The sequence below is a fragment of the Acomys minous genome, assembly GCF_964271855.1.
Source record: "Acomys minous genome assembly, chromosome: 2".
In the NCBI taxonomy this organism is placed as follows: domain Eukaryota; kingdom Metazoa; phylum Chordata; class Mammalia; order Rodentia; family Muridae; genus Acomys; species Acomys minous.
In genome coordinates, this window is record NC_140484.1 from 126001340 (window position 1) to 126015831 (window position 14492).

General features: G+C 39.5%; 1 long non-coding RNA gene across 1 annotated transcript in view; it reads left to right on the top strand.

Moving 5' to 3' along the window:
• The window catches only part of LOC311583743, a 148590-nt gene that overhangs the window by 22478 nt on the left and 111620 nt on the right, over window positions 1-14492 (top strand). The gene's annotated exons all lie outside the window — the stretch shown is intronic.

Below are 14492 nucleotides of genomic sequence, written 5' to 3' on the forward strand. Positions count from 1 at the left end.
ATATGCTAACCCTTGAACTTGTCAGAGATCTGATGAATATGACACTTAATGTGTAAATTTATTATAAAAAACAGAGATCCCCAGATCATAACTGTAGTTCTCCAAGGTCTCAGAAGATTTGGATACAATGACAGGTGACTTCAACCCTGGACTAGGGTATTCTGACCATGAGCAAAACTTCTTCTTGCCCTGTTGTAGGGCTCAGCCTGGATTGTAGATAAAACTAGATACCTGAAGATTAGTTGTCTCATGTTGCTGAATACAAGGTGAAGTCAGTCTCTTTCATGTTCATCTTCCACAGAAACAGCCGCCCGTACTCTGTGCCTGATACCAGACTGTCTCTCCCCCTGGTGCCATGCTGCCAAAGGAGACAATTGGGACAACTTTCTATTTACTAGGATATGACTGACTACTCATTTCTGTCTTTTTCTTGATACATGGTTACAATTTATTTTTCTCAGTTCTCTGATCACATTAATGGCTAAGCTGATGTTAGCTTATAGTTAGAAAACAGACAATTAGCTCCTTAGCCCAAAGTAATCTACCATGTTAGTTCATTGGTCAACTCATTAGCTAGTTAAAACTACTAGATACTAGATCTCTTATTTATTTATTTATTTATTTATTTTTATTTTTCCTTTTTTTTATTAATTTATTCTTGTTACATCTCAATGGTTATCCCATCCCTTGTATCCTCCCATTCTTCCCTCCCTCCCATTTTCCCCTTATTCCCCTCCCCTATGACTGTTCTTGAGGGGGATTACCTCCCCCTGTATATGCTCATAGGGTATCAAGTCTCTTCTTGGTAACCTGTTGTCCTTCCTCTGAGTGCCACCAGGTCTCCCCCTCCAGGGGATGTGGCCAAAGGTGAGGCACCAGAGTATGTGAGAAAGTCATATCCCACTCTCCACTCTACTATTTAAAAGAACAAACAGGTTTGCCTTACTCACAGATCTCAGGTTAAACATAAACAGGCTTCAGATACCCTCCCAGGTCTTTTCGTATGCAGGAGATCCAAGTCTCACTCCTAGAGCTACTGTCAGGTCTAGATACAGTCTATCTTGTTACCAGACTTCCTTTCACCATTCATTTAGTTAAAGGGCAGTGACTGCACATAGCGATTTCACCTACCAGAAGCTTAAATTTAAAAAGAGAGCTTCTAAGAAAGTATTTGAGGGTGTAAGAGGAAGGTGTTTTATGAATGTTGGAGGGTCTAAGATGGTGGTTTAAGTTGGTAAATGCAAGTTAATGTTTTATTTCTTCCTGTTGCTATGCTATTGTATTAGTTATTCAGGGTGCTGACACTAATCAATGGAGCTCTGACTTATTAGTCTAACTATGGTAAAACATTCCACTATATGATCCGATTGTAGTTCCAAGATCAAGATTTTAAATTTCCTTTGATTTGCCTTTGATAGGCAGATTTGGGCACAGGGGTCCCGCTCAAACTAAGGTACCAGCCAAGGACAATACAGGCGGTAAACCTTAAACCCCTACCCAGATCTAGACAATGGACAGAACACTCTCCACAGTAGAGTGGAGAGTGGGATATTACTTTCTCACATACTCTGGTGCCTCATCTTTGACCATGTCCCCTGGAGGGGGAGACCTGGTGGCACTCAGAGGAAGGACAGCAGGTTACCAAGAAGAGACTTGATACCCTATGAACATATACAGGGGGAGGTAATCCCCCTCAGGAACAGTCATAGGGGAGGGGAATAAGGGGAAAATGGGAGGGAGGGAAGAATGGGAGGATACAAGGGATGGGATAACCATTGAGATGTAACAAGAATAAATTAATAAAGGAGAAAAAATACAGATATTAAAGAGGCTTATAGGAAGATGTATTAGTAGATAAAGCCCAAATCAATCCATTGTAGAACTAATTATAAATAAAAGGATAATATTGTAGCTTAAAGAGTAAAAATGGAGGGGAGGAAAATAAGGGGAAAATGGGAGGGAGGGAAGAATGGGAGGATACAAGGGATGGGATAACCATTGAGATGTAACAAGAATAAAGTTATAAAAAATGTTTCTCATTGTACTTAAATTATTTACCTCTATTCTTCTAAAAAGAGGGATGAAGCCAACATTTCATGATGTGTACTGACGCTAAAGTGAGCTTTTGCCATGCTGCTTTACAGGAGATTTCTGTCCTCCCTGTGTAACTGTTTCACAGGTGTCAGAAAAGATCCACAAGGCTTCTGCCTTTCCTAAGCTCACCTCAAAGAATATTCATACTTCTAATTCAAAAAATTTTCCAAGTCTCTGATGTGCTATATGTCTACTGCCTTTTCCTACAATGTGTACATGTGTACAATGTGTGTTTCATTGCAGATTACAAACAATGATGATACTAATATGCCTAAAATTTATCTTCCCTTATGAACATAAAAAGACTCTTGTGAACTATAGAAATCCATCTCTCAGGTCAAATGGAATGCAGATAAGTACTGTCAATAAACAGCCCAAGTTTCCCACCTATCTCTTATCTCCCCCTTTTCAATGCTCTTGGGACTCCCCTACGTAGCTACCCAATTGCCATTTTTCTGAACCCAATACCACCTGACAACCCAAGTCTGCATGACTGTGGCTGTTCCTTCTTCCTAATCTACAACTAGGACTTTTTCCACTGGGTGAGACTGCTGACACAGCTCTTTCTCTGGTGCCGACTGCCATCATTGCCACAAAATCTTAGTACTACATGGGCTGTGTCCCTGGGACAGCTCATCTGCTGGTTGCTGACCAGAACTGACAAGTTGCTAGGAAAGTCTGTGCACTTGTCTTTTGAGTCACAATCCATTTCTGGGTACTCCCTAACAGATTATTGACTTCACATCCCCCTGAGAAACTGCTTTTCCAGGCTCATCTGGGATTCCTTCTGGAGAATTTCAAATCCTATGCCCACATTAAAGGCTGCTAAGCTTATATGCCTCTGCAACCAAACTTGAACAGATCCAAAACTAACTTTTAATTACCACCGGCAATCAGGTAAATTGGAAGGAAGTTCTCCATGTTCTTTGATCTCCCCAAATTTTCAAACATTGTCCCTTTTCTTATTTTTAAGCCTTTTTATCATCAAAGCAGCTTATCCACAGTTGTTCCAGTCCAACCTCACAAATATTGTCAGCTGGACCTGCATTGCGCCTCCCAGCCACAGATGTTCCCAGACCCTAGACTGCAAATTCAACAGCCTGCTCTTCTAGAACCTGGCCAACATTTCAGCCTTTTAACCTTCTGTCACTACCCTACTATCAGCAGGAAGCAGTCAAAGACATTGATTATTTCACCCCTTATCCATTTACATAAGGCTGAAATGCTGTGCTCCTGACCTGGGGTGAACAGCTGCAGGTGCTCCTAGCACTCCTTGGTCCCTATCTGCTGCAGGACATGGCTGACATACCCTGACCTCTACTCTGAACTTTCAGGACAGAGCTTTCCTTCCCTCTAACCTTATCATCTGGATATTTTGTTACTATTGCCTTTTCCCTCTGTTTTTCTTTTCCCCTTACATGGCAGCCAAAAGCTGCTTCCAATGAACCTACCTTTATATATTTTAACTTACCGTACATAAAAACAATCCAACATTCCCTATTTTTAATTATAGAAAAAGGGAGGAATGTTAGGATTCTGCTTCAGCTGCCTACCTATGATGTCATTGCCTACTGGCCATGGGGGTGTGGCCTTTCCCAGTATATAAAAGGACAGGCCCACCTCATCCCTCCCTCTTACTCCCTTTCTCTCTCATACCCCCTTTTTCTTTCATCTCTTACCTCTCCCTCCTCCTCTCTCTTCCTCTCTTTCTCTGTCTCTGTCTCTGTTTCTCTCTGGGGTACCCCTCCCCTTTTCCTTCTTTCCCCATGCTCATTTAATAAACTTCTACATAATATCTGTTTCCTGGCATCTTATTTTCTTATTTTTTAAACATACAAGGGTCTTTGGTGTGTGTGTGTGTGTGTGTGTGCGCGCGCGCGCGCTTCTGACAGAAGAGGAAATGAAAGTTCTTATTTACACAATGGTAAAGAAGCACTAGGGTCCAGAAATACCCTATGGGTAGAGACCCCAGGCAGGAACTCTGAAAGAGATGATTCTTGTCTTCTTCTTAGATTCAATCACACAGAGAAGCTGACCGTGAGAGTGGTCGCTTGTGAGGAACTGTAAAAATTTATTTAGTTTCCAGTGATAATGGCAACAGCTTTGCCACTCTGCTTTCCAACATTTTTGTTGTTGGCAAGGGCAACAAATCATGAATTTCTCTTCCCCAAGGAAAAAGAATCTGTCTCACCATTGCTGAAGAGAGAGACAAGAGGCTAGCTGCCAAACAGAACAGTGGGTGAAGTGGTCTCTAGGAGACATGCTGGGGAAGTAATCATACTCTTGTTACAAGCCTTTCATGGTGAAGTGATAGATTAAACAGCATGAAGAAAAATTATTTATTTTCTTTTTATTATGATTCTTATTAGTCAGAAAAGCCAGGAGTAGAGAGATAATTCAGATGTGCACCCAAGAGCCTTCTTGATTCTTCCAGGCTGTGGAGATAGCATTTGCAACCATGGACTGAGGCTGCTTTGGCCTTTTTAATTTCAGGCTACATAGGACAGCCATGTTAGTCTTTTGAAAGTCTGAGTAAAAGCAACATTAGAAACAGTGGACGTTTTTTTGCTGAGCATGGTGGTGCATGCCTGTAATCCCAGTACTCAGGGAGGCAGAGGTGGGTGGATCTCTGTGAATTTGAGGCCAGCCTGATCTACAAAGTGAGTCCTAGACAGCCAAGGCTACACAGAGAAACCCTGTGTTCACCCCTTTCCAAAATTAATCAGTAGACTTTCCAAGGCAAAGCTAGGCAACAGTGAGGACTTTATTTCATTCCTTGATATTCAAAGGGCATTTCAGCTACAAGTCATAGAGTATAGAGAAACCTAGGGGAGGGGGAAAGGATGAAAGAGGGAGGGAAGGAGGAACAGGAAGATAAAAGTGAGGGGATAACATTTGAGATGTAATCTGAATAAATTAATAAAAAATGTAAATAAGGAAAAAATTTCATATTAAATCAGATGAGTTAGAGTAAGGCTTAACTGAGACAGCATTGACTTGGTGCTAGGAACACAAAGGACAACAGCATAGTCCCTGAGCTGAGGGCAACCTTTGTGTTGCAGAGTAGTGTGTTTGGGAGTCAATGGCATAAGCCAAGGCTCCTGGCTTTCCTAGAGTCTCAGTGTGGAAGTGGTATGCAGAGTTAAAGAGTTGAAGGCACTGTGGTTTCAAACAGCTGTCCCCACATCAGTGTGACAAAAGCAGAAGGAAAGTGGATTTTTAGCACTGAATTTGTTTTAGACCTATGCTGGGTTTTCAGCATACGTGTCATCTAAGAATAGGTAATTTGACTTTTGCTTTCTCTGTCAGGTCCCTTCTTGGACATTAGAGTCCCCGAATTGGAGCACGCCAGTTCATTTTCTCTTTGCTCTGCAAACTTTACCTACTCTTTGGATGATTAAAAATGGCAAAATGGATACATTTCATGGAGATGAACGGTTAAAAATGGTGCTTGTTTAAAAATTAAAATTAATTTGCCCTGTGAGTCGTGAGTCTCATTTTAATAGTGTCCTGCATAATTCAAGAGCAGAGGCTTTCTTTTTCTTTTCTTTCTTTCTTTCTTCTTCTTCTTCTTCTTCTTCTTCTTCTTCTTCTTCTTCTTCTTCTTCTTCTTCATTTGGAAGTACGTGCTGTGGCTTTTGGCTCCCTTTCTTGGGAAACAGCCTACATAGAACTCATAAAACATAGAAGGAACTGTCCTGGAGTCTGGTTGGTGCAGCGCTGTAGGGATACAGACATGGGAAAGACAGCTTGAAAGAGTCTTATGGAAGAGCAGAAAGAGTTTTAATTTCACTGTAACCTGTAGGTTTATTTAAGAGAAACAAGCCACTGCTTCAGGCATAGATGGGGAGTCAGGTTTGCCTTACTTATCTCTGAGCCAACCACAGACTAAGATATAACTATTTCACTTTTATTCTGTACGTCTCCCCCACTTTTGAGGGTGTGGAGTGCTGAAGAGTGAACCCAATGCTTCACTGTGCTAAGCACATGCTGTCCCACTGAGCTACCCCAGCAGCACCACTGCTGATCTTACAATCTATCTTTCATCATTTGATGCCGTTCTCTGGTTCAGAGCTCCTTGAGATCAAGAAAGTACATTATTTTTCTTGGTACTCCCAATATTTTCCCATTTACTTGTCATGTATAGCCATTCCATAAATGTTTAATTCCTGAAATCTGGGTCTGGGAGAAAAATCAGCGTATGATTGGCCTGGTTATAGAATATGTCTGATATAAAAGAAAAACAACCTCTGTATGTGGTTCTCGGTGTCTTTGTTTAGTTTAATATCCTTATTTCCCCCCTTTTTATTCATATTCCATCTTGCTATTAAGGATTTTAAGGTAATTCTTAAACTTCCATTTAGGTGCCTCCTTTGCCCAGTGTTTACAGAGAATGGGGGCTGATGGTGTTTTATTTCATTCATTCATTTATTCATTCATTCACACAAGGGATGGAATACCAATTGAGATGTAATATGACTAAATTAATAAAATATATTTAAAAAATAAAATTAAATAAAAAAAAAAGAAAACTGGCAATCTCAGTATGAGCTTTTCCTTATTGGGAGAGCTGTCCATTTTTAATGAGCCCCCTTTCATAGAAAATGTGCTCTGAGAAGTTTTGTTCAGTTTGTGATACAAACGGAGTGACCCATAGTGAAGAAGAAAAGGGCTGCCACATGGAGGATTGGTTTGTTCTTCACTTCCTTATGAATCACTGAAAGAAAAATATTTCAGCTGTCATTCCTACTAAGGAGCCGTGAATTTCTTCTGGACCTTTTTAAACTCTGGCTGAAGCCTGAATGCAAAACTTTCTTTTGGGTGTCTTTGAAAGACTTTAGAAAACGCTAGGATTGATTTGTTTGGCCACTTAAAAATCTATATCTTAAATAACACTTGACATAAGTACAGGCCACTAAATGGCATGTGACCATAAAAGAAAGCAGAACGTGAATAATACCTTTGGCTGCATTATTTTAGATGATGCCCAGCTTGGGTTATCATATTCATCTCTGGAAATGTGGCTTTAAAAAGAATAGAGCATAGTCTTGAAGTAGGATGTCCAGAAACAGTTCATGATGGTAGTGTGGGGGGGACTCATAAGGTGGCATTAGTAAGATTTCTGTAAGTTGTCTATTCATCTCAGACAGGGGCACACACAATAGACAAAGTAGCCAGCGATTGCACTCAATTTTAACTTAGTGAATCAGTGACTTTCCTGGGGTTACTTACAGGAACATGAGTGAATCAAAGTCAGATCTATTACCAAAAAGCCCACTCCAATACTGACTGAGACTAAAGAGGGTTGTATCCCTTGAACTGACTTGAAAATCTCCTCTCTCCAGCAGTTATTACTAGTTGTAAAACATTGGGAAGGGATTATGTGTCTTACAAGTTTCAGGAACATCCTGAGATTTCTGAGTTGACTTTATTTTCTGAGACTTAAACAGCCTTCCTAATGTTTCTTCTATTTAGAAGAAATAGCTAAACAATATTTAAGAAACTAGACTTGTATATTATAAAAGTACATTTATTCTATTTTCTGCCGTGAGAGAGGTTCTATAAAACACCAGTTAACCAAAAGTCAAAAAGGACTTTAGACAAGAGTGAGGTCCATTCAGAATGACCCAGAGTTCTTCCAACTTTCTGGCCATGTTGAATTCATGGACTTATCAAGGGAGCAATCCCTACTGTATTCCGTTATGTCCAGCTTGCTCTTTTAGCTCCTTTCAAATGGGAACATGTTTGTTAGCACCTTCTCCAAGATTCTTTTTATAGACATCTCCACAAGGGTTGAGAGATAGCAGAAAGAATGTCAGTGTAGGGTCCAGAGTATAGATACAATGCAAATATTACTAGAGATCACTGTGTGACTTTGGAAAATTAATCTTTCACAAGAGTTTATTTCCTTGTGTATAAAGTGTTCCTGTCTGAGTTGGACTTACTATCTATCAACATTTATTACATGACTGGAATGTTTCCATTTCTGTCTTTTTTCTACATCTATCTATCTCTCTGTCTATCTATTCCTTATTTTCTTTATTCTCTAAAAGGTTTTGTGTCCAAAGCAACAGGACCACTCTGATACTCTACTTCTATTGCAGGGTCATTCCTTGTGATCTTTTTTTTTCTCAACTGTTAAGGTTGATTATTAACATGTATTGATTTTTGGTATTCCTAGAAACCTTTAACATCATGTATGGTGGAATTTTACTGAGTATATTAAAGGGGGGTGGGATCCATGGCACAGAGTTTGTGTGAATGTAGGGCTAACAGGAAGAGCTAGTATTCAGAGCTAGGTTACTAAGAACATAGACTTTTGAGTCATGAGACTCTTATAGCAGACTTTCTCATAATCCCATTAGCTAGAAAAGAATCTCCATGAAGCAGATGCTTAATAACAGCTTATTTAATTGGAATGAATTGAACCAAATACTTAAATCATTGTTATTTTTGCTTTCCTGTTCATAATTCACATGTACACATATTGAGTTCATTAATAACTACCAAAGCTCATTTCCCAGGACATACATGAAATTAGCCCATCTATATGCTAAAAATCTTCCCACATTTTATAAGTGAATAAAAAAATTATAAAACACTCCCATTTAAACCTAGGAGCTATATTAAATAGGACTTTCATGCCTTGGGCTTTAAAAGTAATTGAGGAAATGCCAATATTGATCCATGCTGAGAAAATATTAATTGAGACATATCATAATAGTGATGTCAAGCTATTCTCAGTTTTGGGGACTTTGGAAGAGGTCTCTTTGGGTTTTATAAAACCCCACTTTACTTCAAGGGCATCCATATTTAGAAAAGATCTGTATCCAAGCTTAATTTAAATATTTTTGTTAAACTGACACACATCCTATCACTTAAAGTTGGTAAGATTAAGTTTGCTTTCGTCCTGTCTCCAAATTTGGAAGTTATCCCTGGGAGATTGGTTGAAAGAAAAACTTGTTGACTTTTACATAGAATAGATATGGATTTAAATCTCCACTCTACTGTTTGAAAACATTTTATCTGGATTCTATGTGTCAGCTTTACTTGGCCATTTTCCTCTATATATCACTATGAGTGATTCTTCTAAATCTCCAATGAGATAATCCTCATACTTATTGAATACTTACTTTTTCTCATTTATATAAAGTAAGTCTCAGCCTTCACATATCTTCTGCAATATGACTTACTCTTTATTTAGGCCAAGTCATTAAGAGTGGCTTTCGTGATATTGGACATGGGTTGGAACCTTGGCTTTTGATTTTGAGAAGCTTAACTTTGGCAAGTTTCGTTTCTTCCTTTGTAAGCTCTAGATAGTAGCACTGTCCAGCACATAGGCCCACTGCAGAGACCAAATGATACACAGCATATGTTCTGATCATAATTTATTCTATTCCTTAAATATGATTTCACTGCTTGTTACTGATTTCATTTTCCTCCCTTAAACAAATTGGCTATTGAGAAGCTGCAAAGAGGAATGGCAGAGGAGGACTGAAAAATGATTACTATTGGGAACTACTGCACTTGAATCAATTGTCTCTGGTTTAGGTTGCATCTTTGGTATGGTCCAGTCTCTTTGAGTAATACCCCTCTGATAATTATCATGTTTCCTGCATTTCTCTAAGGGTGTGGCATTGGGACTGAAGATGCTTCTGGCAGCAAGGTGGGAGGGAGTGGATCTGAAAGGGAGGCCTTTGACTGACTGCCCTTTGGATCTTCTTATCCAGTTGGAAATGTGACTGTCGTAATCAGCATAGACAAGTTTGAGAGGTTAAACTAGTGATGTAGTCTTTGGCCCCTAACTGAGTCCAGTAGTTCTCCTGACCCTCTCCTCCTCTACTCTCCCCACCATTCCTGGTTAACTTCTGAAGCATCCCTTCTGGTAGCCATCATGTACACCATGCTTTGCTATGGCAATTGTGAACCCCACAGTGCTAAGGGAGGACCACTGGCTTGGGAATGACAGTGGAGGCTTGTCTTTACCTACACTGGTGTTATATTTACCAGGTAGCTAGAGGATTACCCTCCTCCATCTCTCTCTGTCTCTCTCTGTCTCTCTCTCTGTCTCTCTCTCTGTCTCTCTCTGTCTCTCTGTCTGTCTCTGTCTCTGTCTCTGTCTCTGTCTCTCTCTGTCTCTCTCTGTCTCTCTCTGTCTCTGTCTCTCTCTCTCTCTCTCTCTCTCTCTCTCTCTCTCTCTCTCTCTCTCTCTCTCTGTCCCCTCTGACTCCTTTAAGTCACAAATGGAAAGCAGAACATAACTTATATTTCCACATCTGAGATTTGCACTTTTGATCAATTATCTCTTTGCCTTTCCTTTAAAGTAGAAACACCGTACTCTTCTCTGCTGCAAGGTCCAGGCTTTAACACGTTCTTTCTTGTTGGAAGAAACACCTCTGGTATCTTGCTTTCTCTTTTGGAAGCTCTTAACAGGGGGATGGCAATGCCTTTTCTATGTCTTGGATTCTTTATGTGGAGGAAGGAGCTAACCAAAATCTAGGAAATTCCTGGGCGAGGAATGCCATTTATAGCATTGCAAGTGTCAAGCACACTTTTGTTAGGACTTCATCACTCTTACCTTTCTAAGCACTTAGCTCACCTTCATTGAACTCTGAACAGTAAATATTTTATGCCTGAACCTGGATTTACGTTTATTTAGCGCCATCAGTTAAGAGGGAAGAGGGTTTATAAACCATAGAAACAGGCAATGTATATTTTTAAGGGTACAAAAACAAAGTTAGAAAAAAATCACAAAATTTCTAGACAGTGATAATATTAAAGATAAATAGCCTTTAAAAAGCAACTTATGTGTTCTGAAAGCTTTCTACTTATTACCTTATTTCATCTTTGCAATGGCTTCTCATGCAGGGCTACTACCACTTTTATTTGGGGTATAATTTAGAAAGCTTAATTTACTTTGTCAAGCTTAAAAGAATAGAGGATGATTGAGTTGTATTGGAGACTCAGATTATCTGGTAGCCACGTTTCTTCTCTGGACTACAATGTTTTGTCGGTTGTTACATATCTTGATTCTGGGAGTAGTAAATGTGCTCAGTCTCTGTTTTTTAGTGTGTCTTGATTTTACCCCGTGTGCTCTGAGCTTCAGCCTTAGACTTCTGCTTGCTGACTTGAAGCCTCTCAATGTCCTTGCATCAGGTAGGCTTTATATAATTTGTAACCCTGCCTGCATCACAGAAAAAGCTAAGGCAAAGAAACCCTGAATTCATTAGGCTTACATCTCTTTGTGGAAAATAAATTATAAACAATAAATGTACTTAGTAATATCAAATACTGTTTATAGAGTTAAGGAAGATAGCGGTTACGGAGGCCGAGGAAGACAGATCTTATGAAATGGAACGGCACATTTGATCATATTCAGAAGGCTGAGAAAGAATAGAATGAAATGTGCTCACTTAGTAGCCAAACTAAGTTTGGGCTGACTATCAAATACCTTACTGATGGTTCCGGGTGGATGGGTGAATGCACGAGTCTGGAACTCTAGGGAAAAACTGGAGAGAGAAATATGGATTTAGAGTCACTTGCATGAAGTAAACCGGTGTCATTCGGTTTGCAAAAGTATGAGCAGAGATCAAGAAAAGGAAAGTCATGTCAGAAGCCTAGAATTTTCTACAACAGAGGATGGGCCCCTGAGAAAGATGGCTCTGTTCTATGCTATCCAGTACATTTTTATTTGCTATTATCATATATTGTTATTAAAATACTGTTTAAATATTTCCCCTGGTCTCAGATGGGTTAGGGTATTGAAGAAGAAAGAGTATCTGTGAGAGCAATAAGATGCACCATTGATAAGTAAAAGGAGACAGGATGTGAGCTGTCTTTTGCCTGCTGTAGATACCTGTCATGCATGTGGTATATGCATGTGGTCAATAAAATAAAAATATTTTTTAAATGTAAGATTTTATTTTATTTACAGTGTATTTACAGTAGTGACAAATGGATCACGTGTCTTCCTTAATTGGCTTCTTTAATGATTCCTTATTAACCATGTATTAAGACCCAAATACTTCAACTTGGATCCTCCGTCTTCCACATCTGGTCCCTGTCATCATCCCTGATGGCTTCCTCACCGGTGCAACTCTCTTCATAGCTTATACATCAGCTATGTGAGACTGCTTCTTTCTTGAGAATCCTGAGTTTTTTTTTCTAGACTTGATTTTAAACATTCTCTATCTGGAAAATGCCTGTATTTCCTGCTCATTTTCCTGATTCTGTCCTTCATTCTAGTCTCAGCTTATCTATCGCTTCCAAGGTTTAGTTCGGGAGATTTTAACTCCTGGAAGCAGGTCGGGTCTGTTTTCTGACTCCAGTGTACCTGCAGTCATAACACTCTGTCGTTTTTGTAAATGTCTTCTCACTATATTTTGAGATACAACAGCACCTGCCTCTGATTTATCTCTGGAACCTAGCACAGCTGCTGGAAATTGAAAAATACTCATTGAATATTTTGAGAGAGAGAACAAATCAATTAATAGATACACAGGTAAACCTCTAACTAACACAGTACTATCAGGTACCTCTTTGGTACCAGGATTTGTCTTTTTCCTAAATTATATTTTAAATACTGGCTTCCAAATGCAAGTCATACATTAAAAGTTAGTTGACAGGCGTACAACTATGTAGCCAGTAGAGACACATGGGTAGGCATAATCTGCTCTGGGCAATGTTCCTGAACAGAATGTCTTTTGTGCCTGTGCATTCATGGAGCCTTCTTCTACCAGAGTTGTAACCCCCATTTCTGTTAGACGCAGGGTAGATTCACAAAAGGACTTTTGATTTTCCTACTGTGTCTCAGACTGCATGTTCATGTTTCCTACCCCTCTTTGGTTGCCTGTCTTCCCTTCTTAGATTCTTGGTTAAAGTTGTGTGTGTGTGTGTGTGTGTGTGTGTGTGTGTGTGTGTGTGTGTGTGTGTGACCTCATAGTATCCCATCCTTTACCTCCCTTATTATGTTATCCTTATTACTTTGTGCCTTGTCATTTTCAGACTTTCCGCTCACCAACTTAGTGATTAAAGAAATTAAGACATATTTTCCTCATTCATAACCAGCTCAAGTCTCTTTCAAGTGGAAATAGCCACACCACCAATTAAAATACAGTTTGATGAATGCAACAACAGAAATATGCCAGTAGTTTAATATTGGGGATAATGCTCATGAGTTCTTCAGTATAACGTCTTAGGTTTCAATCCTAGTTTGACCATTAATTACCTCTGTGATTTTGGTAGACAATATCCTTAATTTCTATTTTCTCCATCTATGAAGTGGAAATAAAAAATATACATGCTTCACTGCATTGGTGATCAGGTTAAATATTAAATGAGAGTAGTTTGTGCAAATCCTGCAGCATCATAGCTATAAATTACATTGTAGAGCGCTCAACATCACAGGACTAGAGTGAAGAAAGTGTCTGAGGAAGAAAAGAATGTAAAGTTGCTACCTGAACTTAAAAGTGTTGTGTAGGCGTGACAGATTCATTATTGACTCACAGACCCCAATGACCAGTTAAGCCTTTGTTGAAGCGTGTGTGCCTGCATGTGGCATACATGTGTGTCCTGTGGCTGTACCCACAGAATAAATAGCATTTTCACAGCTGCACACACACACTCTTTCTCATTGATCTTTTACTTTGATGGAAAAAGTACTTGAAGGTGTGTGCTGATTTGCATGTGCTTCCTAAGAGATTTTACCCATCAACCATCATGGCAGGAAGGTAATAATGGACTTAGACAGACTTGCAAAGAAGCTGAAGCAATATTTTGGTGCATCTGGATTATAACATACACACTGGGGAGAAGCATGAAAAGATTAAAGACATAAAGGAGGGTGCAGATTTCTGCCTAAGCACTACAAGATTAATATTTAGCTTTGCAAGTTATAGCGAGCTGTCGAAAAGTTTTTATGTGAATGTATGTGATCAGATACTTGTTTTTGGGTTGGGTCTCTCTGGTGTTGGGACTGTGCGGTGATAAAGACATAAGTTCAGGAAGTGTCAGTACTGCGGGGGCAGGAGGGATTGGGTGGGAATGGTATGGCTGATGGATGATGGGATACAGGCTTTAAGAAGAGAAGATGACTCTCTGACCACTGATTCCAGTACCTTAGATTTCCAAAGAGGCAGAGCCCATGCATTTTGCAGAACATTTAAGAGCCAATAGGACATGCTGTCAGGAGCATTTGCATTTGGTGATGAAAAAGAACAGACAGAGCTGAGTTCTGTATTGAGCAGTCCAGACAGCTTTGACTCAGTGTCTGTCCAAGTCCGTTATTATCTTCCTGCTATGACGATTGATGGGGAAAATCAAGTGTGAAGCACATTGCCAATCTGCAAACACCTTAAAGTACTTTCTCTATCAAAGTGAAAGATCAATGAGAGTGAAAG